This window comes from Malaya genurostris, chromosome 1 (assembly GCF_030247185.1).
Source record: "Malaya genurostris strain Urasoe2022 chromosome 1, Malgen_1.1, whole genome shotgun sequence".
Lineage (NCBI taxonomy): Eukaryota > Metazoa > Arthropoda > Insecta > Diptera > Culicidae > Malaya > Malaya genurostris.
Window position 1 is genome coordinate 51,936,184 of NC_080570.1, and position 25,703 is coordinate 51,961,886.

The 25,703-nt window shown below is 36.6% G+C and overlaps 1 protein-coding gene across 12 annotated transcripts in view; it reads left to right on the plus strand.

Moving 5' to 3' along the window:
• LOC131439375 (complexin) overlaps positions 1 to 25,703 on the plus strand; it is a 721,216-nt gene that overhangs the window by 621,192 nt on the left and 74,321 nt on the right. The window lies entirely within an intron of this gene.

Below are 25,703 nucleotides of genomic sequence, written 5' to 3' on the forward strand. Positions count from 1 at the left end.
CTAAAACATTACCATTAACATTGCCAACTCCCATTACCATTTCACATTCCCGCTGCCCTGGAATGAACGGTTCCTGTGGTGAATCTACCAGGGAGCCGCCAAAGTTTGAAGCGGTCTTTCCGTACCGTGAAAAACTGGAGCAAACTCGGTTGGTCGACAAAAAACTCCGACTGCTGCCACTGCTGGCGGAGAACCAGGCTCCGGTGAATGGCTTTTTGATACACTGGCTCTACTGAAACGAGACTTCGTCGACGTCTGTTTCGATTCGACGGATTAGTTTTCCAACAATGTAATGATATATGCATTCCAGCGAGGCAACCAAGGTGAGTGTTGATAAATGTAGGACATCAATATTGTTCTGTTTTTGTCCGGTTGATTGAACGCTTCAATAGCTGGAAGATAATCGCACATCGTGATCTGCCTCCTGTTCTGTATGCTTTTGATGACACCACATTCACATATTAAATGACCTATTTACGAATTCAGGCAACTATTTTTAGAATGCTTTGATTTGATCAGGATCAGGACACTTGAAAAGTTCTTTAAATTTATTTTTCACCTTAAATTAAATAATGGGTAGTATAATAAATGTAAAACGGAGATCAAAAGAATAACCTCGAAAAAAAACTTCGATTGACAAAATGTTCTTACATTATCATGAACTATTTTCTTCGGTGCATAATTTAAAAACAAATTACACAGAAACCATTTTTCCTGAAGCTGTGAAACTTTTCTCGTTTTAAACAAACTACACGCTCTTTGAACATAACTCATGGTTTGAGTTACGATCACTCAAATTCATAAACTGGAATAATATGTCAAAATTTGAGTATGCTTTTGAGTAAAATTTGCTCAGACTATGAGTTCTCTCGAATTTATTCATACAATAGAGTAAGCGTTGAGTTTTCAAAGATTTTAGTGAAAAAATACTTCTAGCAGCTCAGTGCGTTTTCTTTATCGGAATATTCTTACCGAATTTAAGGATGCAAGAATACGTCGTTTTTCATTGCCGTTTCTAGATCTGGTTTTTGAAACCATACATCATCAATCATAGATGTTTTCAATAGAAATTTTGTGGTTTCAATTATGCTAAGTGAGAAGTACAACGTAAGGATATCAACCGGTCAAAAGGAAACGGTTTTGAATTACTTTGCTGGGCTTTTTATTTGAAAGAAAGAAGTATGACTTTGCAATTTTGCATATAAACATTTACGAATAAGAATGTCTTTGTTTTGAGTGCAAGGAACTCAAGTTTTAAGTTAAGCTCACTCAAATTTTGAAAAAAATATTTTTTCCATATTTTGATCAAAAAATACTCAAATTTTGAAAGCTTCGTCTATTAACTCAAAAATGAGTAGTTAGGTGGTAACTCAAGTTTAGAGTACGTGCACTTTTTATGAATTTGAGTGGTGTTTCACTCAATGTTGAGTTATGTTGAATGAAAGTGTATCGAACTGTCAGAGATTTTCGAAAGACTTCTATTCTGATTCAGGGATGTCAGGTTCACAGATTAATCTGTGTTTCACAGATTTTGAGTTTTCTGCACAGATTTTGAAACTGACACAGATTTCTGAAAACGATCACAGATTTTCACAGATTCTTGCATAAATCACAGATTTTCACAGATTTTGGATATCGAGTATTGTTTAGCACCAAAAAGTACAGAGCGTGGTGGTAGTGAGACCTTTTTTTTTTGGTCGCCAAATTTGTTTTTGAACTGCTATAGGGGTACGGAAAACGGTCACAGATTTTCACAGACAGGTTTTGGGTTTTATCGCAGATTTTTGAAAAAATGACCTGGCATCTCTGTTCTGATTCTCGAATTCATCGGTTAACGAGTTGCTTTGGAAAAAATACTGTTGTATTATTCCACCGTATGATATATCATACGTTCAAATGTTAACAACAAATCTTTTATTGTTTAATATATATTTTTGGAATTTCGCAATAGTTTATTAAAATATGGAAGTATTATGGTTTATTAAAATATGGAAGTATTGTCTATGTTTTCGAACATAAGATGCACACGAATATGTTTTCTACTTTTTCTTGGCCATTTGTGTGTACTTTGAAAGGTTATAATACAATTCGTGAGTTTTTTGAAAGGTTATAATTCGGAGTTTTTTGAAAGGTTATAATTCACAATTTTAATATACAAAGAAATTATAAGTGTACACTATCAGTTAGTGCTCTAGCAAAGCAACTTTTATTAAAATATAAAATATATGATATATAATACGCTAGGATATAGGATATATGATATATAATTACGTTCTTGGTTCGCGGGAGCGAGTTTTAAAAAACTTATTTTATTATTATTATTAACAAAAGAACCTTCTTTGTACACTTCTGATAAAAGACTAATTGAAAACTGCCTAAGCTACCTGCCGCTAACCTAACCTGTTGGGACCAAGGGTGCTGATGATGCAGTTAATATGCCGGGTCTCTGGTTTCGTTGCTAACCGGGATAGTGCTTACGTTGTTTCCTGTCTCACGCCACGTCGTCTGTTGGCAAGTGCGTGAGATGCTTAGTTTGCATGAATTTAGTCCATAACTATATAATACGCTAGGACATAATGGGTTATCCTTTGGTTAAAATCTGACAGTCGAGTTATTTATGCCATTGTCAAAAATAACCGTGGTCGAGAGCATGGTTATTTTTGACAGTTCGATAGTTATCTTGCCAAAAATTGCTAGCTTCTGATCTTTTGAATCACGGCTGTGTTTTTTTTATACTCTCCGCTAAAGGAAATATTCCAACATAAAGTATGAATATTAATTACGCTCTCTGTATTGAAATTATTATACTACTTGTTATCATTTTATTTCCACTGCAATGAAATCCAAAAAACTTTTCATATGTGAAATTTTGAATTGGGTCGCAGTTTTAGTAAAATTTTACTACTTGAAAAAAAAAATTACCATCGAAATGTGAAATTTTAACCAACATTTGAAATCAATTGCGACACATTAACACATTAACACAGACATAACTGGAAGACGTGAAAACAAATAAAATTTATAATCGTTCGTATTAGTTGATTTTGTGAATTTTACAACTTTTACTGCTTCGCTTCCAGAATTGTAACGGTGCATTTATGCTAAAGATTGACTTATTGGCGACAAATATTTTCTACCACACAAATGAATAATGAGGAACAAATAAGAGTGAAAAATAGTAACATGCAGAATTTTTTTCGTTTCAGTGAAGGAAATATCAAAAAGCTGTACGGGATTTAATCCTGACGTTCAGAAAGGCCAATTTGTGGAATTCTTTACGGTATTGAACATTGTTCGGAGCATTTCCTCGAAAGCAAAGCAATCATATTTCCGATGGCATGTAGCAAAAATTATGGTGATAAATTAGATACAACAAGAGATATTATTGATCAAAAACTTATCACTCGCCCAGAGGGTAAATTTTGAAAAGCCGCTCCATAGTAAAGTAAGTCGTACTCACAACAAAAGTCGAGTTTTTCTTCCTTCGAATAAATTCTTCAAAATTCAAGGTCATTGAATTTTCACTCACTTTATGAATCTGTTAGTGTAAAAGTCAGGTAACTTAAGCCATTATTATGATACCAGCGATAAGGCAGGCCTTTTCGTTGGTTCACAAAAAATTTCAAAAAATTATGCTGGAATTCTAGGAACAACTGGTCATTTGCCAGTTCTATACATCCGAGGAACTTGATTTATTCATATTTCGAATTCAACTAAAAATGAATACGAAAACGTACAAAATCGGAGGAAAAGAAAACAAATTAACAATTCAGTTCGCTTTATCTCACTCAATTCCGACAGATTTCCGAACCATTTGAAGTTCATTCAGCATTGATTCGGAATTCATACTGAATTCCACACGGAATAATGCCAACAAACAAGGCGATATAGAAATTCCTAGAAGGAAAAAACGAAACTGTTTTATTTTCGAAATTACATATGCTTTCCGGACTATTCACCTTTGATAATAATGAAGCTTTCTATCTCTTGTGACAAATCGTTGAAACTAGAGGAGATGAAAAAATCACACGTTGTTTCGTTATATTCGTCAGGTGACAACGTCTGATCTTTTGAATCGTCGAAATGTTTGAAATTACAAAATTGAAGTAAAATTATTTCGAAATGACAACTTTGCATTTGCGAGATATAAACGAGCTGTCAGAAAGCCTAATAAATGCGACGATGAAATATATAAAAGCCGAGCGTTTGTTGAACAATATACTGAACGAAGTAGTCGTTCAGATTGTTGGATCGATTTGTTGTATTCTTTCCTACGAAAATAGTATTGAAATCGGGTGTATGTAGAAATAAAAGAGGTGATTAGAACGTTTCAAAACTTTCCTGTAAAACTAGTCCAACGCAGCTGCAACTTCTCATATTAAAAGTGACTCAACAATGTATCTCTGTCTGCCGTGTTTGTTAAAAGTTGACGCTCTGTTCAATGGCCTGTTTCAAGATCGCCAAACGAAGATTCCGAAACAAATCACCAAACGAATATTCATCGGACCAACGGTTCAGCGTATTGGATCAACGGAGGGCTTCTGTTGGACGTTTTTTTTTTTCTTAGAGGGAGCAAGGCGACTCACGCCCAGAGTTGCCAATGCTCCAGATTTTTCTCTTTTCGACAGTCTAGATATCCGAAAAACTTTACGTTACAGGTTTACATATTTTATATAACTAAATTTTCATTTCGACAATGAATACAAATCAGCTCGAGTGCTTACAAAATCGACAAAGAAGAAAACGAATCGAGAATTCAGTTCGTCTTTTCACTTTCAATGACGCCGGATTCCCGAATAAATCGATTTTTGGCGAAATTCGTTCGCAATCAGTTGATACACGGAAGATCGCATCGATGCTTTGGAATGTCATGCGGAATTCCAAATGAAAATATTTTGTTCATTTGCATTTGGATCGGAATTCGTTCGGGATCTGGAAATGTGGGTAGAAGAAACTCGATCGAAATTTAGTTTTTCATGCTTTATTTAGTTTAGCCGACGACGTTTACGGACACTTTTCATTAGAATTTTTCTTCGAAGTGCCAGGTCGTGTCGTCGGTTTAGCCATCTCATAATCATATTAAATCTCACTCATAAAATATTTCTTGTAAGCGCTGCAGATTGCAGTCATTCTTCTTGTGCTTGCAAAATCTACAAAGCCGAGCATTTTCTTGTGAGCATTCCGCATTCTGAAAACATTACAAAAATAACTTGGCACGTATGAAGCAAACAGAAAATAGCACCGATATATTCATGAAATGAAATATCGCGCACTATTGATTAAAATTTCGATCACCTTTAATTAAAAATATTTCGTTTCATCCATTCAAACAATAATATAACTAATTTAAACAAAATTGATTCAACTGTTACTGTTCAAAACCTGATTTCATATCTGCATGTTCACTTTTTTGAATTTCTCTATGTTTCAGCACATGAAAATCCAAGACATCTTCCACACCAAATAATTATGAAACAAATAATCTTCAATAGTAACCTCAGTTTCATAATTTTTTTTGGCAATGGCGAATCCGAGATTTACAGTGTCACGTGTAAATAGTTATCGTTCAATCGGTTCCGAATCAATCACGAATACCTCTGGTGAAAAGATTTAACTCAAAGGATGATTTTACATCGAAGCATTTGAAAGCTTTCTAAGAAGCCAACTTCCATCCCTGATGAAATCTATTTCATCTCTCCATGGAACAGAAACATTACCGGTACTAATTAAATCATTTCGATTGGCACCGGGGAGAATTCTCAACCTGATGAGTGGAAAATTAATGTTTCTTTCCATGACTAGACCAAATGGGCAGCATCAGACTGAACTCAATGTTACTATTTGCTATTTGTTGGATTCCTTCTTATTTGTTACAGGAATGATTTCTACGGTCCTGCAGTGAATTGAATCCAACTATTGACAGTTTATTATGATGGAGTATGATGATAGACGATCGTCCTGGTCGAATCCAGAATGTCAGCCAGCCAGACTGCTGCAAACAGCCAGGTACCAGGACAGAAGGCAAATTGATTTATACTATCCACTACGCAACCAGGGACAGAATTCTAAATAATTCCGTTAGCCCGCTCTTGTTCGAACATCGTCGTCCAACGGATCGACAATCCCTTGCAGCTTTCAATTCACTGGAAAGATACTGGGAATCTTTTGATCTGACCGGATTTTGCTCCGGAGCCAATTCCAGTTTTGTATGTTGTTGGTTATTTACAAAATGAATCAATTCCATCTATGATGTTCTAGGGTATCCTATTCGTTCTCGTACCATGCGTAAGATCTGTACAAAATGTTATCGATTGGAGCTGAACGAAATTCAGTGCCCGGTGTCATTCGCTTTGTAAACTATGAACTTTCAAGCATGAACAGAGTTTACATAAGTAAAAATATTACTACGTCAGGTAGCGGAAATCGCATTCTTTTGTCATCATTTGATCAATTTTTCAATGTCCGTTTTTCTTAAAGTACCAATTAGGCGGATAAGCTTATTGGGCTCAGTAAGCAAGGAAACGAAAGGGCAACGAACATAGAAATGTCGCCTAACATCTTTATCAACACATTCATAAAGTGAGCGCAAATTCAATGGCATGAACTCAGAAACTAGCAGTTGAGTAAGAATCCACTACTTAGTCCGTCTTTGAGACAATGTGGGTTGTTACAGAAAAGAGATTACAGAAGCATAAAAAATTGCTCTAAAATCTAGTCACATCTATTTTTTCAATGGAATGCTTAGCCTCCAGATGTTAAAAAGACATCATAAAGCTATTATTATTATATTGATGAGTTTTCAACTTAGCATTTGTTGTGGTTAAGTGTTTACAACTGCAATCAACAAATTTATTATATCAATTTATTGCATTTTTTAACCACCTTTACCAACTATAGGCCATAGCAAAAGTTCGAATCACCATGGAACGAACCTTTAATTACTACACAATTAAAGTCTGTTCTTCTGCACCTGCCCGGAAGGGATTAGGATGGGATTACTCTTTACAATCACAAACTGTGGTAAAAAGATTGCTCGAAAGCATAGCGAGAGGTATGGTATATTCCCATTCCATCTTGCGACAACGACAAAAAAATGCATTTCCTTTCATGGAAAGGTCCGGAAGGGTTTCTTTTGGGACTTGTTTGGAAAGCAAATTAAAAAGCACGCAAAAACAGTCAAAGTTAATCGGATCCCACACTGATCGGCAAAAAAAGGCGTGTTGCTATTCAACCCGCCCCTGGCAATCAATCCTTGTCTCCCGAATGCTCAGAATGGATTATGTACAACCACTACTGGGACTTTAAAATTTGAATTTTATCTTACGCTTCAAGATGAACCGGAAAACCGATCTCGAATACAATTAGGAAAATTAAACCAATAAAAGCTGTATCGAATTACGCCCGCAACGAAAACAGAAACCGAGAAAGCTGCAAGTTTTTATGCTGATCTATGGCAACGGGTTGAACCTTTTGACCGAAGAAAATGGATAAGGAAGGCATATTTGTTATTCAAGCTTTTTCGTCCGACACCAGCTCGAAATGAATTTCATCCCTTCAGGGATAAAATTATCGCCTGCACCACACAAGCCCCATTACCAACATACACTCCTAATTGCAAATACATATTACACCGAACATAAAACCTTTCGAGGCTCATAAATCGTAGCTTTTCTCGCGTCCACGGCCACTGCTCCCGGTTCCGTCCCAGTGTTGGCTAAACCAGTCGATGCACAGAAGCGGCGGAAAAGCTCACAAGCAGCGAATCTGCTCATGAAAAATATGCTCGTAAATTTTATCGTCGCTTCCGACCCTCGGCCGGATGATCGTCTGTCTACTCACCACCCCCCTCCTGTACGAGCGCCCCTATGGATGATCTTCACATTTGCCCCCCTCCCCGACGTTGGTGACGGAAACGGTAGAAGAAAAATAAAGAACGAGAAACCCAATCCCGTATAATCCTCTTGTAACCGAAACGACAATGGCTGAGTAGCTTTACTTCGCACATCTTGGCGGAATTTTCGATTGCAAATAGAGCGAAAATGTGCGGTTCTAATGGCTGCGGTCCTATAGGGTCGTTTTATGTCCGGAAAAATGCGGCTTGATGAAAGATGATAAAAAATAATGACCACCGAATGCTATCGTTCGGTTCCTATGGATCATGTTCCGAGTCGAGTGGCGTAGGGGCAAAGAGCACTAGTTGTTCGAAAACGATAAAAAAACCAATGCATCGTATTGGTTTTTTTTTCAAGCCAATAGGAGCCGTGCCCCGTGCTGAGATTTTGATTTAGTGGCATCTCGCTTGGAATGCGTTTAACATCGCGTTCCTTTTCAAATGACTACGACAAAATCGTTTACGATGAATTGGTTGCAGAATAGTAGGCGATATCTACCAAAAGTAATCTATTGGTGAAAAAACTGTTGAACGGATGAGGTGAGTGCGTTCAGTTTCCATACACTGATAAAAGTTGACACGATCGATTCATATGTAAATAGCACTTCTATTTAAAATGCTCTTTCATTTAAATACATTACCAAAGCGATTTGTTTTAAGATTTTATGTGCAAATTCACTAAAATGCAAGATTAATTTCTTATTCACTTAGCCTAGATGTGCTTTTCCTTTGGATGTGATATGGAACGCAATGTGATTCGTAAGGAATTCATACCAAAAATTAGATGTAAAGATATTTTTCATCGTTTTTATGTGCATTTCAAATAAATGTAGCTTGATTTCAATTAAATAGCTACTGTTTTTACTCTCATTTTGAGAGTTGAGTGAAATTTTCATTAATTTCATGTGTTTTACATCTAGTGATTGGCACAATGACGCTGCAATAAAATGAAATGGCGCTGCTTGTTTAGAGTTGATACTTTCCTCAAGAGCTGTCAAATCGGGAGGAAAATTTTTAATTACTTCACCTTTTTAACGATTTCTTATTAAAACGGGCAAATTCATTTAAAAAATCATAGTTGAAGTGGAAGAACAAGTTTTTACTCTGAGGTGTTAGTGTTATCATAATTTATTGTGCGAAAACTAACGTTGGAAGCGGCGGTCTCTTGCATGCAGACCTGTAACCGCCTCGGTTGCCCGGTGTACTCGAAGCTAGGTTTCATTTCTTTAGTTATGTTCGAACGAGCGTAGCCGCATTAGATTTTTTTTTTCATTTTCACTCAATTAACGGAAAATACCACATACATTTTCCTGGTAGATACACCTATGGAATTGCTTTGATGCTTAGTAGATATTAGTCAACAAGTTTTCTTGATAACTCCCTTCTGAATCAGTCTTTATTCAAGAGTAGGGGAGAGTGTTCGGTTACCGGCACCCTTTTCTTTCAAGCTTACAACTACTAACTAAGTGCACATTATGCGGACATATATACAACGTTGAAAAGCTAATGTCCCTAGCTAACAATTGAATAAGAAACTAAGTTGATTCAATCGATTGAAAAAAAAACTTTATTATCAACTTAGTAAAGTGATAAATTTTGGCCATTTCAAAAAAGATGTTCGGTTGCCGGTAACCTCAAGATATTTCGCTAAAAATGGAAAAATATACGTAAAGACTGAAATTATTCAAAGAAAAAACTGATTTTTTTCTTTTCGGAGGTGTTTCGGACAAAAGTCTTCATTGTCTGATGGTAACTTCGCCTTGGCTCTCTTGGCCAATGGCCTTTAGTGTTGATTTGGCCGGTCTTCTACCGGCTTCGCGGGATTGAATACGTTGCTGCAGTCGAATTTATTGGCTTCTTATCCTTTAAGCAACGTTTAATGGCATTAATCAGTGCATAAGAGTTCATTTTCTTTGACTTGGACGATTCATTTGAAGTCGCCATGGCTAACAGAATCAGAGAACCAAAGTTTTTACTTATATGACGGGTGTATTGAAGCCGTCAAGTTGTCCACGTGTTGCATATCACCAGAGATGCCAAGTAATACAATAAGTTTAGCGTCAATTTTCAAAAGTGTGTAATTTCTGACGAATGTCTGCAAACAATCGATGTTTCCAAAGTCTATCAAAAGTCTTTAGACGAAAAAAGGTTTACATGTTAACTAAGAAATTTGATAAATTACGGACAAATTTGCAGACTTGGCATCTCTGCATATCACTGACAATTTTTCGCGATTTGTCGATAAAAATGGGGTGCCGGTAACTGAACACCTTGGGTTAATCGAAATCGGTAGACATTTTGAAAATAAAGAAAAAAAACTTTGATTGCGGAAATGTTGATAGCATCAGGTATTAACTTACGAAATAGATCGATTTCACCTTTTCGATTGAAGCTTTCTTATTTATGATACTATAAAAAAGTCACAAAAAATTTTTGTGATTTTCACGCAATTAAAATTTGTCTTGAGCGCAGCAAAAATTACAAGCGTCTGTTTGCTTTGGTATTCGGCACAACAAGAACGTGCTGCTATTACACACACATGACATTTGTCGAAATGACGCTATCTGCTTTCTGTCAAAAGTTACGGTGGGGTACCAGCAACCGAATATCTTCCCCTACAAGAATCAATCTTTATTCAAGAAATACAATTGTAGGTCAACAAAACGGGTGTTAACGTTATCATCTTTCATTTGTCTTTATTTCAAATCAATTCCAATTACGATATTAAGACGATTTCAGGATTCAGCGAAATGACTCTTTCGGTGATATTGCTTTCGGTGAAATGACCCTAATCCAAAAAAATCGTTGCAAATCACTACTGCCGATAGGAAAGAAAAACCCTCATTTTCTTGGTTCCATTTTTCAGTTTTGCGAAAATGTGCAAATAGCACCGACTAGCAGACAGGGCACTCAAATTGGATTCTTTAATCATTTCAACGGTCATTTCAAATATTCCTTTAGTAGCCCTTCCAAAAACATCCAGTCTGTAACCTAGACAGTGTTTATTTTTTCATTTACCAACAGAGTTACCATTAATGCAGAATTATGGAACCAGGTAATTCGTTTGGAATTTGATTCGGATTCCATTTGGAAATCATACCTGATTCCGAATCCAATTCCAGACGAGTTGACCGGAAGTAAGCTCTGTAACCTAAACTTATATTATTGAACAGAATCCCGGTATTCGATGAAAGGTACTCCAAATCGGGTACTTTCCCGGATTCGTGTAGCTTATCACGTACCAACAGCGATGCCAGATTTTCAGAATTGTTTGTAAATCTAAGTGTATTTATGACACATTAAAACATTCACCCTGTAGAAAATCCTCCAGATTATCCCACCGACTTAACAGGGTTTCTTCGGTACAATCGGCCATTTGTTTTGCGCAAACGCTTATGGGAGTTTAACATTAGCGTTGACCGATGCGACAGTCGGTTTAGTAAACAGACTTAATCTTGTAAAAATCAGTCAATGTGGTACGACTTAATAGGTATACTAGTTTAAAAATACTTCGTATTAAAACAGCCGAGTTATATGACTACAAAACACATTCGAATGTGTTTCTCAACTTATTCGCAAAACTAATCGGTCGATTTTCAAGAGCCCAATTTCGTCGACCAACTGGAACTGTCAAATTTTCTACGGGGTAATCAAAGTTTCGTTTTTGGAAACTTTTCGAAGCGTAGCAGTATTTATAGACGCCGTGTGCGAAATGTAGAAAATCTGTTCCGGTATTAGTGAGTTTTTGACCGAAATCCGATTAGTATTGTTATTATTATTAATATTATTTTATTTCACCCCGATTTTAACCATAATTGGTCATTCGCCGAAGGACCAGTATTCTTTATCTTAAAAAAATTATTATTACACAGTATTTTGTTAAAAGCTACTTAGTGGGATGAAGCTGATATGACACTACATACTTTCAACAGTATAACTAACTATTTAGCTATACAAAGAGGAGCTACGAAAAGAAACTGAATGATCAAAGTAGTCCGTTTTGCATAACTGCGTCAAGGACGATTTTAATTTCACTAGTATGCAAAACTAGTGAGTTTGAAGTTATTAAACTTGTTCTGCATACTAGTGAAATAAAAAATGTAGTCCTACGTCAAAGTTATTAAGTTATGGATTATTTGGACTGAAATAGAAAAGCATTTTGACTTACTAAACACTGGCGGCATGAGTAGGGCAATCAGATAAAAGCATATTCAGTGAAAGATGCAAGTGGACAAAAAACGGATTTCCGTCATGGAATTGGCGTGACAACTACATATTCATCAACACCACCACTTGTTTACTTTGGTGTTAGTAGAGATAGAACGATGCCGCGCCGATGTATGCTAAAAAACCAAATGCCAGTGTAGTGGGGTGGTGAAAACAAAAGCATTAGCACCGAGCATATTGTTCCGGCATTCTCCGCTGCTACCGGCTTGTCTACACTCCCTTAATTGCGTTTGTTGTTTGTCGGACGAAACAAAAACTTACAATGAAAGCTCACCGTTAGGGCTTCGTGTCGCATTCCACCATCCGGAGATGTGGCGGCGAGTGCAAAAAGTAAATTTTTAGTACAGGTGTAATATGCTTTCATATACGGAAAAAATGTCATCCGAACCCAGGGTCATACGTTTTTAAGGGGTGTGACGAACCAGGGCCATAAGTTTCTTAGGGGTGTGATGAGTATAAAACACAGGAAGTGAACTTTTTGTGTGACTAGGAAGCAACCGACTCATTCACAATGTCGTCAAGTTCTGTACCAACAGCAAAGCGTTTGAAGACCACAGCTCACACGGCCGCCGAGCCTTGCGGTTGTTACCAAAGAAAATATTTTCACTTTATCTTCCCAGCACACTTTATTTACATGCAATTAAAAAGTTTCCCGAGTATTATTTTTGCATGAAGCACCGCTGCCATGAAGCAACATCAAGAAAATACGTTCCGCATGTTTTGTCCTTCCAGCATGAACGATAAAAGAGAAAAATACGACAATTAAAACATATTTTGCAATGCTTTGCAATAGCGATTGCTTTTTATCGTTGTTCCCCGAATGCGCATAAAAACCGAAACCTGGTTCGAGTATCCGGAAAATCAATAGCAGAGCCCACCCATTGGACCCTTAACTGCTCGTAGAAATGTGCCGTATCACATCAGGAAAGTAACATGAAACTGTCGAAATTTTCTGTGTTCAGCTCCATTAAATTTGATGCCACAATCGAGAATCAGATGTTTACTGTTTCCATTCACAGGCAGGCGACATCGGAGTAACAAGGATAAGTGCTTGCTTTGCTGTCTCTCTCGTACATGCTCATTGAAAATAGATGCTCATCGAAAGTAATTACCATTTACCCTCGAGTGGAAGGGAAAATGATGTGTAGCCAGAAAGTTGAGCCTTGGTTGGAAAATTCAACAACAGGACGATTGTTCAAAGAATCAATGAGGGAAAAATTATGAAAATTATGTTTTCTAAAAATTTGACATACGTCAATAACTCCTTCTGCGATCCCAATCCGTAGTGAATTGGACTCAAAAAATAGCGAAACTCAAAATAATAGCGATTTCGTTTTTAACGGTGGAAAACGATGTTTTGATTACACACAAATTGAAGCGAATATAAAGGGTGATTTTTTAAGAGCTTGAGAACTTTTTTAAACAATAAAACGCATGAAATTTGCAAAATCTCATCGGTTCTTTATTTTAAACGTTAGATTGGTACATGACATTTACTTTTTGAAGATAATTTCATTTAAATGTTGACCGCGGCTGCGTCTTAGGTGGTCCATTCGGAAAGTCCAATTTTGGGCAACTTTTTCGAGCATTTCGGCCGGAATAGCCCGAATTTCTTCGGAAATGTTGTCTTCCAAAGCTGGAATAGTTACTGGCTTATTTCTGTAGACTTTAGACTTGACGTAGCCCCACAAAAAATAGTCTAAAGGAGTCAAATCGCATGATCTTGGTGGCCAACTTACCGGTCCATTTCTTGAGATGAATTGTTCTCCGAAGTTTTCCCTCAAAATGGCCATAGAATCGCGAGCTGTGTGGCATGTAGCGCCATCTTGTTGAAACCACATGTCAACCAAGTTCAGTTCTTCCATTTTTGGCAACAAAAAGTTTGTTAGCATCGAACGATAGCGATCGCCATTCACTGTAACGTTGCGTCCAACAGCATCTTTGAAAAAATACGGTCCAATGATTCCACCAGCGTACAAACCACACCAAACAGTGCATTTTTCGGGATGCATGGGCAGTTCTTGAACGGCTTCTGGTTGCTCTTCACTCCAAATGCGGCAATTTTGCTTATTTACGTAGCCATTCAACCAGAAATGAGCCTCATCGCTGAACAAAATTTGTCGATAAAAAAGCGGATTTTCCGAATGGACCACCTAAGACGCAGCCGCGGTCAACATTTAAATGAAATTATCTTCAAAAAGTAAATGTCATGTACCAATCTAACGTTTAAAATAAAGAACCGATGAGATTTTGCAAATTTTATGCGTTTTATTGTTTAAAAAAGTTCTCAAGCTCTTAAAAAATCACCCTTTAGTTAGCGCTACACTACACCGGTGCAGCGCTAAAAACAAAAATGGCATAAGTGTCAGAGCTACTCATGATCATGAATAATACAACTACTGATGTTTTATATATCATTTGAATAGGGGAATACAGGAGAACTTTAGTATATTTCTCGCTTCTGACCAGCGTTTCCAGGTTGCCAGATTTGTCTGGCAAATTCCAGATTTTGCTCGTTTCGCCAGACACTCAAACTTACCAGATCTATTGCCAGATTTGCCGGATTTTCAAAATTTTCCCAGATTTTCAAAATTTTCCTAGATTTTGTCAGATCTCGCTAGATCTTTATTGTTTTGGCCTCTATACGATAGGTGGGGAGACCTTTTTTTTGCTCACTGAAAATGAAGCCCGGCAAAAATTTCCTTGTATAATAGTAGACCCAGACAAATCCAAATAAATTTTTAAGTTTTGACAGATTTTTAAAAAATTACCTGGCAACTCTGCTTCTGACAAATTAGTGACATTTTGACTTTGTTTCTCGCACTCATTCTAACAGCACCCTAGCTAAATAAACTGGAAGATCACGAACGAAGAGGCCAAGTAATTTTTCCAAAAATCTTTATTCGAACAAAAATTCAGTCTGTGGAAAATCTGCGTACGCTTCCCATAACAACATGACAGATCGGGATTATGATTGTGAACAAGAAAAAAGGTTCTCGCCATTTTCAAACGCTCTGTCGGAATTACATTTTTACTAATTCTTAGTGTGGGATCGATTTCAGCAAACTGTGAAAACCTGTGCCATTTTTAGAGTCTGTGCAACATATTGAGAATCTGTGAAACACAGATTAATCTGTGAGTATGGCATCTCTGAACACGAGCCGATTCGTTACACCTAGAGTGACAATAATCAGAGTGGCGACAGCTGCTCGTTTGGAATGACAGCTCCCAGTTCCAAACGAGCAAACGACCTGTCAATTCAATGTAAAGCTAATGGAATGTTTTGAATTGTTGCCAAAATTACGGATGAGATGTCGTCACTCTGGTTATAGGCACTCTAGTTACACCTACAGACTCTCATACCCACATTATCGAAATGACGAAATGAGCAATGAATTCTTACTTGACTGCATGATTTTTCAGTGCTCGATCGGTTCAGTGCTAGAATTTTCGCCTGAGTTGGCTGCTCGATCAACCCGATTGACAGTGACATTATAAATGTCATTGAATATTCGCTCATTTTATGAATGTGTTAGTGTAAAATTTAGGTGCATTAAGCCATTTCACTACACTGCAGCTAGAGGAATGGATGATGCTGACTAAGGTAGGCCGTTTTGTTAATTTCCAGCGAATTTCAACAGCTTATGTTGGAATTTTAAAAAAGGCGGGTGGGTAATGTCAGAGACATAACTGGATGTCGTGAATACGAAAACAACTGACATGTTCCTTAACACTTCCGAATATCAATTAGTTGATCACACAGCGAAAAGTGCACAAATCTAACCAAACTGTTCTTGATTTGCACTAAACTGTTCTTGATTTGCACTAAGTAATTACCTTCGATTTGCGAACAACAAATCCTAATAGTTCTTTAGAAAACTTTTAGAGCCATTAGAACGACTGATTTTGTGTAATGCTCTCCACCGTTGTTTTTTCACCAATGCTAATGACTGGTAGCTGTGACGTAATCGTTCTTGTCGAAAGCGAAACTAGTTGTGCAGACGACACAAAACACATCTGCTCGCAGGGGCGATAGAGTCCAAACTGATTCAATTTATGTTGAGAGGCTAGTTTTTACCTGATTTCTTTTGTAGCTTTTTCACTATAAAAATAGGCGCATACGGAATTTTAATGTCGATTATTTCATTTCGGATTTGCATAATTTATTGAAATCAACTATCAATATGCTGTAGGGATTCGTTTCTAGCATTCAGAAGGACCAAATTGAGGAACTCACCACTTTTCGGAACATTTTTCTCGAACGATTTGTTGTACAGCAGCAGATATTTTGTTCTCTTCCTCAGAACGCGTTCTGATTGGCTGGTGATGACATGGGTCAAATTAGACAGTTTTTTCAATACTGTACTATTGAAATACTTCAATGCTTTTGCTATACACGTTTAAATTGAAAAATTTCGATTCTATTGGTAGTTAGATTATATAAATCCTTTCACAGATCACTGAGCTATGAGCTTTAAAAATACGAGAAAGGCAAACGCGCCTTATTATCCTCTTTGATACTCGTTTATACCAAACATTTCAGAAAAGTTTAATTTTGAATTTTTTGAGATTATGTCACACAACTGAAAATTTTATCATAAAATTGTGATCATATTCCCGATGGCATGTAACGGGTGATTTTTTAAGAGCTTGAGAACTTTTTTAAACAATAAAACGCATAAAATTTGCAAAATCTCATCGGTTCTTTATTTTAAACGTTAGATTGGTACATGACATTTACTTTTTGAAGATAATTTCATTTAAATGTTGACCGCGGCTGCGTCTTAGGTGGTCCATTCGGAAAATCCGCTTTTTTATCGACAAATTTTGTTCAGCGATGAGGCTCATTTCTGGTTGAATGGCTACGTAAATAAGCAAAATTGCCGCATTTGGAGTGAAGAGCAACCAGAAGCCGTTCAAGAACTGCCCATGCATCCCGAAAAATGCACTGTTTGGTGTGGTTTGTACGCTGGTGGAATCATTGGACCGTATTTTTTCAAAGATGCTGTTGGACGCAACGTTACAGTGAATGGCGATCGCTATCGTTCGATGCTAACAAACTTTTTGTTGCCAAAAATGGAAGAACTGAACTTGGTTGACATGTGGTTTCAACAAGATGGCGCTACATGCCACACAGCTCGCGATTCTATGGCCATTTTGAGGGAAAACTTCGGAGAACAATTCATCTCAAGAAATGGACCGGTAAGTTGGCCACCAAGATCATGCGATTTGACGCCTTTAGACTATTTTTTGTGGGGCTACGTCAAGTCTAAAGTCTACAGAAATAAGCCAGTAACTATTCCAGCTTTGGAAGACAACATTTCCGAAGAAATTCGGGCTATTCCGGCCGAAATGCTCGAAAAAGTTGCCCAAAATTGGACTTTCCGAATGGACCACCTAAGACGCAGCCGCGGTCAACATTTAAATGAAATTATCTTCAAAAAGTAAATGTCATGTACCAATCTAACGTTTAAAATAAAGAACCGATGAGATTTTGCAAATTTTATGCGTTTTATTGTTTAAAAAAGTTCTCAAGCTCTTAAAAAATCACCCTGTAGCAAAAATTATCTTGATTCGTTAGATACAACAAGAGATATTCACGATCAAAAACTTATCACTCTCTCAGAGGGTAAATTTTGAAAAGGCACCCCATAGTAAAGTAAGTCGTATTCACGACAAAAGAACTTGTTATTTACTAGTTTTGTATATCCGAAAAACATGAAGATTTAAATTTGTATATTCAGTTATGTAATGTTTTCATTTAAAAATAAACTGAAAATCAGCACGAAAACGTGCAAAATCGGAAAAGAAGAAGAAGAAGACGAATTGACAATTCAGTCCGCATCTTCTCACTCAATTCCGACAGATTCATTCGGAATCGGTTGTTGCACTGGAGTTGAAATTGATTCGGAATTCCACATGATTTCCACATGGAATTCCGAATGAAAATTTCTCGCCGATTTGGAATTGATTCGGAATCCATTCGGATCTGATAATGTGGGTAACAGTCTTCAAATTGCTAGGACATATACCGTGAAAAGCAGATATGCCAGATCAACAGATTTGCCTGTAAATCTACAGATTTCGTATGTAGTGCTGCAGACATTACAGAGACTAACCCCTAAATGATTACAGAGAGATTTTTCGCATACTTTTGAAAATCGACGTTTTCGCAGACTTTTGTCAGATTTACTGACTTTTGCAACCCCAATTTAAATTTTTACCTGGCATCTCTGGTGAAAAGGTACTTTCCAAAAAGCGTTTGAAAGTAGCGAGACCTCATTTTATACTCGCAGAATTGAGTGAAGAGACTTTTTCTTTTGCTCACCGACATGATTCCGATAGGAAGTGTACACGACTTTGCTTCGATCACTGATGTATTGATTTTTCGTTCGATCTCAGATTTTTTTAATACTGACCAGGAACCCTTGGTGTCAAGTCAACATCTTACTTGTTACTCTCGGGCATTTGACATGGTATTGATTCAGCGTCTTTGCATTTTGACGAACAGTATCCTAGCCCTTGGGCCGAGATTCTTTTGACACTTTACGAATTTGTTTAAAAGTTTGCATTACGTAAATTTCATTATTTCCATTTATAAGATCGTGCAATGAAATATCATTTCATTTAATTGAAATCGATTGTTTAGAGCTGATTAGTCTTCCGTGATAAATTTCAAATTTACTGAATAAACATCAAACAGTTCTGCATTCGTTTTAAAAGCAGTTTAAATAGCGACCTGTCAGTTGATCTTGTCAAATAAGAAATTAATAGTGATATGACATAAAGGCTTGATTAAAAATAACAAATTTTCTTTGTTTACTTTCTTTTTCGTGATTTGATTTTTTGTTTGACCTTTTCCTTAAACCCACCTTTTGAATACTTTAAACTCAAATGTGAACCCCACCTACCCCTGCTATGGAAGCAGGTTCCTGAAACCGACGCATTTTGTTTTGGTGGCGTTGTTGTCAACAATATGTTAAGCTACGTTCATACCATACAATCAAACCACACTGGTGTCAAAAGTTAATTTCTTCAAACCCAATATAAATATTACTCTAGTCTAGTGTTCTCTATAAAACAAGTAATTTGACCTCTTTTTGAATAAGAAAAAGAAATTGCGGTTTATTATAGTTTGATTATATTCCATCGAAATCGTTTCCTTATGTTGAAGAAAAATGTGAACGTGTGAACATTACTTAAACACAGCATTTGACAGCGAACTAGAACCAAAGAACCAAAATTTTCGGCTTCAAGCCAATTGTATGCAGTTGACAATCGTGCCACCGGGGTTTATTATGACGGATGGAATCATTTTCTGTCATCAAGTTCTTTATCGTGACGACACAAATGAACCCAGGTTCATTCTTGACATTTTAGTAGAAATGTTTACATGAATTTTACCTTATTTTTGCCTAATGTTGAGTCGCCAAAACGCCAAATTATACTAAAATGTCAAAAAAATGTGGTGTACTGTGACGAGAAAAAACCTAATTGCTTATTCATTTGAATTAATTTTCTGCCGACAGCTGAGATAATGAAGTAGACAAATTCGTTGTCATTTGAAACTGAGCAAGCAAAACCTCAAATGACAGAACAAGGTTATTGATTTGATGAAATCATTATTCTCACTTGTGCATGTCCATTGAATATTGAAGCAACATGCTCTTATTTTCATCAGATAATTTTATTTGAAAACTCGAAAATATCATCGCACTAACCCAAACAAAGTACTGAATTTCGGCTGTATGTCGTGGTTGATTTCCATCAATTTAACTAATTCTTTCGGTTTAACAAATGCTTTTACACTTCCCATTTATCTGTCAAACCAAAATGTGCTCATGCGACACGATCGATAAACAGGCTTCCTTCCTAGGTGACAGATTTTATTTTTGAGCTTTTGGTATAAAATAATACTTGTTACCTAAGACTTTCGGCATGGATGACCGGCTGTTTTCGTTCCTATTTTAAAGAAGGTAATCAACAACACATACCGTTTACAGATGAATTAGAATGTGAATTCAAGTGTAATTCGATTTTTTTTACGTCACTGTGTATGCAAATGATATTCGATAGGGAAAAATCAATCTCTCCTAATCCAGATTTTGAAATGTTATACCCTTATTTAATCAACAAAATAATATGCATATAAAAATAGTTACTAATTAATCAAAATCAGGTTGATATTCAATATCCATCATTGCTACAATAACGACAGTACTAATATATTCTCAGTAAGGGGAATAAAAAATAATTGCCATGCTATCAATTTCAAGAGCGTATTATTATCCCATCAATTACCATGCTGGACAATGATTCGTAAGCATTCATTGCTGACTCTCTAATCACACGTCACGGAAAACTGAACAATTTTCGATAATAAATTAAATTCTTCTTCAATATTTCTACACGACGCAATTTCGGTAAAATTTGTTTAATCATTATTGCTTATGTAGGTATAGAGAAACGAAACAATTTTTTTTTCGCAAGGTATGATATCAATTTTAGAGTTACTCGTAAACGCTTTATATGTGGTCTGAATGTATTTATTTCTCCTTTAATGATCTTGTGTAATAAAGATGTAATTTTCGTCAAGAACTCGAACATAAATCCAGCACCGAGAGCCCAAAAAACGATATCCCTACAATCAACGCAACTTTTAGGAGAACCTATAAAGCAGTTTATTTATTATCACGATTGAATTACTTTCCGTGTACCGTCCAGTCGCCACCGTCAATCATCGAACTTGTGACTCACCGCGATTTCACCGCCCCTGCTCTGTTTGCTACCACTTTCATCCTTCTAATTACTATTCCACAAGCTTGAGAACCACCCTGCGTGGCTTGGTGGTTTCGTTTGACGGAAGGAAAAAACATAAAATCAAGCACACTACACACGCTGCAGGGTGTGATGATGAGCCCTTTTCCGGACTGTGTGTACGTACAGCACGATAACACTCACACAGACATCAACTTCTACCATACCGGCTATTAATTATGCAAACTTAACGACCGCAGACCGACGCATTCGGAACGTGACTACGAACTTTTTCGTCCTGCTTAGCTAAACGAAGTTACTGCAGGCGTCATTATGCAACACATGCATGGACACACTAAGCCTATTATCGACTTGGAAATCCATGCGCCAGGTGGTTTCAGACTCACCCGTCTACAAAAAGTTCGGCATAAACCGGGACTAGAATAACTAGAATATGAGCACTCATTTTGTTTTACGGACCCGCCCATAACTCTCGGGAAAGATTTACGCGCATTATATAAAAGTCGTAATTCGTGTGCATTTTTTATGATACCGCCAGGAGTCTGTCTGTTTGTTACCCTCGGCTCGGCAGTGGATATTCCCAGGATGGGAAAATAAGCCAAGCACATTACGAAACCAAGTTGGCGCTGAAGTATGCTAATTTAACACACTGAGCGTGGAAAATGATTTCTGGCTGGTTCAAATGACGGTGAGGTAAATAAAGACAAAAAAAAAAGAATCAACATACATTATAGTGGTTCAGTGCAACTGATACAAAGTTGACGACCATATCTGGGAGCGATGCAGCTGTTTCGTGGGTTTTCATCAGTGCTTTATGTGTGACTATTGTTAGATCATCATCAGACCTGAGTAATGTTTTATGACATGGCGCTAAACTCACAAACAACAAAGCAGAAAGTGTTTTTTTTTTCGTTCAATGACAATGGCTGACAACTAGTTTTTGTGTTCTTTCTAGCATTCCGAAAAACTTTGTTTTGTTTCTGTTCTAATTTAAAATTCGTACGAATGCAAAATTAGTCTTTATTTCTATGGTAGATAAATTGAATACAAAAAGTGTTAAATAATATTCAGATATATACATCTATGTTTACACGATTTTTGCATCTGTTACTGCATTTACATTTAGATACCATTAGGGCATATTAAGTAGTGTCCTAGCTCTACACACTTGAATTTTATTGCTGAATCTCGACACAAACATGCTCCACCAGCAATAGCTACGTGTTTTTCACATTCGACAAGAGCTATTAAATAACAAGTGTTTCACCGAGTTTCAGTTAAAGCAAACACACTGTTCCAAATCTCGGCCTATTTTTCCAAACTTCGGCAAAAGAACGCGCTTTACTGAGATACCACTATATTACATTAACGAATTTCGGAAAAGAGCATATGGATTACTGAACAATTAGTAAAATGTCGTGTTGCCGATCTAATACGGTATTTCATTATGCCGAGCTCAAGAATCTGTTTTAAGTGTGTAGATGCATAATTTATGTCATTTTTGAATTTAAAATCTGGATTTTAAAACAAGAAAAACTGGCAGCCTCAGCAGTGTTTTACCCGTGTTTCAAATATAGAAAAAATTCCAGTTTCAGTTCTATTATAGATCTTTCATAAAAAAAAACTTCTAGCTGCTGAATCTGATCTGAAAATTTAATTCAAAATTCATTCATCCAAATTTGCGAATGCATTTTTAACTAGATTCTTCAAATAATAATAAAATAATAAATTGCTGATCTAATTTCTGAACGAATTTGACGTAAGTTGAACACAGTGACGTAAGTTGAACACTCAACACACAGTGTTGCCATTATCACACGCTTACTTGTAGCTACTAAGATGCACAAGATGCATGTTTATCAAAAAATCTAGTAGAACCCTATCGAATTAACTGATACGGGTTCTACCCAATTTTGGGAAAAACACCATTTTGAGCAACTTAGTAGCCACAACTAAGAGTGTCTAGTAAAAATGACATTTCTTGATGTCACTCGGAAATCAACGAAAAAAAAACTCCCAACATGGAGATTTCTGCTGAATGCCTTAGTACTCAGAGAGCTAACAATAAGTAAACTGTAGTCAACAGTCCGTAATGAAAAACTGACCGATATTTAAACTTATTTACCCTGCTTCTAACAGATTTTGATCTACACTATGGAGCACAGATCACAAAAAAAAATCCGAACAACAGAACACGAAGCAAAGATGTTGAGAATAAATAAAGAAGCTTTTCTTATAGACGATAAAAACCTTCGCTTTCTGCTAGCATCTTTTTATCCCCCTCCCAAATCATGTATTTTCTAGCAAATTTATCAGCAAAAACCAACTTGCATATTTAGTAAGAACATCCCTCCAACTAGTCTTCCCCCTTCAAGAAAAACTTTTGTGCTGGTGAATGCCCGCAGTCGGCCTTCGCGTAAGTTTCATCGTCCATGAGAACATGGTTTTCAAATTTCGTTTGCAGTTGGTTTGATTTTTTTTTTTGGTTTCTTTACAAAACTCATACCGACCTGATGAAAGAATAACACTGCTTCCGAAACCGCTCTGGCACGACTGCCCTAGTTGAGTGACCGCGCAACCGAAAACTACATATAGGCGCATTCGAAACGTGCAAAACTTTCAATGCGATTTTTTTTTCATTTCGCTAGGCGCTCATTTTCGCTTCCATTGCGAAATGAATATTCAACAGAAATTTCAAGCAACGAAAATGTTGCACTGATTCATACTTGTTCTTGTAGGAACTCATATAATTTTTAATAAGTAAAACAGTGATGAATGTTAGTGTTGATAGCTGACTGATTAGCCGTTATCACAAAAAACGCGAAAAATACCGTTCTTCAACAAAGGACTATTGATCACTCATTTGAACCATTCGCGAACGGATTGGCCATCTCTAGTTTAAATAAAAGAAGCAGCACTTCAACAAGGAATGCCAAGAGAAGGTTTCTAAGTTTGAGATGCATCAAGGATAAAATATCAATCATATGAACTAAATGTCCTACTCAATAAATACTTTAGTAGCTAAATGGACCTTCCAAATGAATACCTTCGAAAGGTACCCTCTTACAAGCCGCTACCTAATTTTGGGTGAAAACCTACCCAAAATCAACTAAAGTTCATCTCCCCAAATTTAGATAAATATAAGTTTACTCAAAGTGTTAGGCCATGGCAAAGTACGCTACCCATTTTTTACGATCAAGTCAAAGTTTGAGTAATTTTAGGTAGCCTATATAAGAGCTCGACAATGAATGATTTCTTCTCAAAAAATAGGTAAAAATGATTATCAGTGTAATCACCATCGCTACAGGCATACCGACCAGCGTTGCCAGGTCATTGTTTCAAAAATCTGTATACGGCGCAAAAATCTATCGGTATCAGAATCTCGTCAAAATAAGGTCACGGAAATGTCACCAAAGCTCATTTTGGTGAGCAAAAAAAAGGTCTCGAAGCAACCTTCTCTCCTGTCTATCCAAGGCATCAACGAAAATTGGTATTTATCTGTACGATCCATGAATTATCGGTATTTTGGAAGTACATATCTGTAGCGCGGTATAGAGGTCAAATATCTGTATAAATACCGATAATCGGTATACCTGGCAACGGTGATACCGACTGTGCACTGTTCAGAGAAAGGATATTTTTTCAATTCCTTGTCTCCATTCCAATTTCGTTCATGATAAAGGGTAAAAAACAGATTCGGTGTTGTTTTGATAACAAATTCTATATGTTTAACAACATTAGCTATTTTCGATCTTTCTATTTTGACATATGCACATTGTGTTCTATAATACCATTCATAGAGCAGAAATCTGCATTATTACAACTAAATATTTCGACTTTTGTGGTTTTATAACAGTTTTTCAATAGCATGTAGGACTGATGAGTCTTTAATCCATATTTATATACAAGGCTAATTGGTTACTTGAGTTGCTTTTCATAAAACTTCCAATGGAAGAAAAGATCTTAAAAAAAAACTTTTTCTATTCACCGAGTGGTGTTATGATGCCTTACTTATATTACTTATATTTTAAAAAACATCACTAGAAGAGGTCAAGATTTTTTTTAAACTTGAATAAAATCAAAAACTTTCTTTGGGTATAAACTACCACAACTTTTTCAATTTATAAACAGTTATGTCAAGTTAATATAGATGTGGCAACCCTGCTCGCTATACAAAATTGAACAAAGCACGCTGTGTGCTCGGTGGTGGTGTTTTCTTCTTCCTTTCCAGAACGTACCGCTGTGTACCGGTTTGGCATCCATTTGTAGGACAGTTTGAAAGTTTTGATACTCATCGTCCTACAATTTCGGAACCGGATGTCGGATCTGGATGAACTTGCACAGTATCTTTTAAGACTCTAAGAGCTTGAATTTGAATCATGATTTGTGAAAATCGGCTTCACCGGTGCAATAAATGAGGAATCGAAGTGAGTTCCGTTTTTGTACACACTTAAATTTTATTGCTATTCTCGGCGAAATAATTGCCGACATTTGCACAGCCGAGGGCTCGGTAACCGTCTCGGCAAAATGTATAATTACCAAAAAAAAATTCGGCAATCCTGAACTGTCAATTATTGCCGAACTTGTCAGCTGCAATTTTGCTGTTAATTCGGCAAAAGTGATCGGGATCGAATCATGGATTACCGAGTCTTCAGTAATCGAGTGTAGAAAGGATTTCGCATTATTATTGCACGAAAAACTTATCACGAAAGCCAAGTTTGGGGAATTAGAGTATTTTATTAATGCTCAATTTAATTTAAAAAAAAATCAAGAAAGAAATAGCACAGATAAAAACATTTGTTTTTAG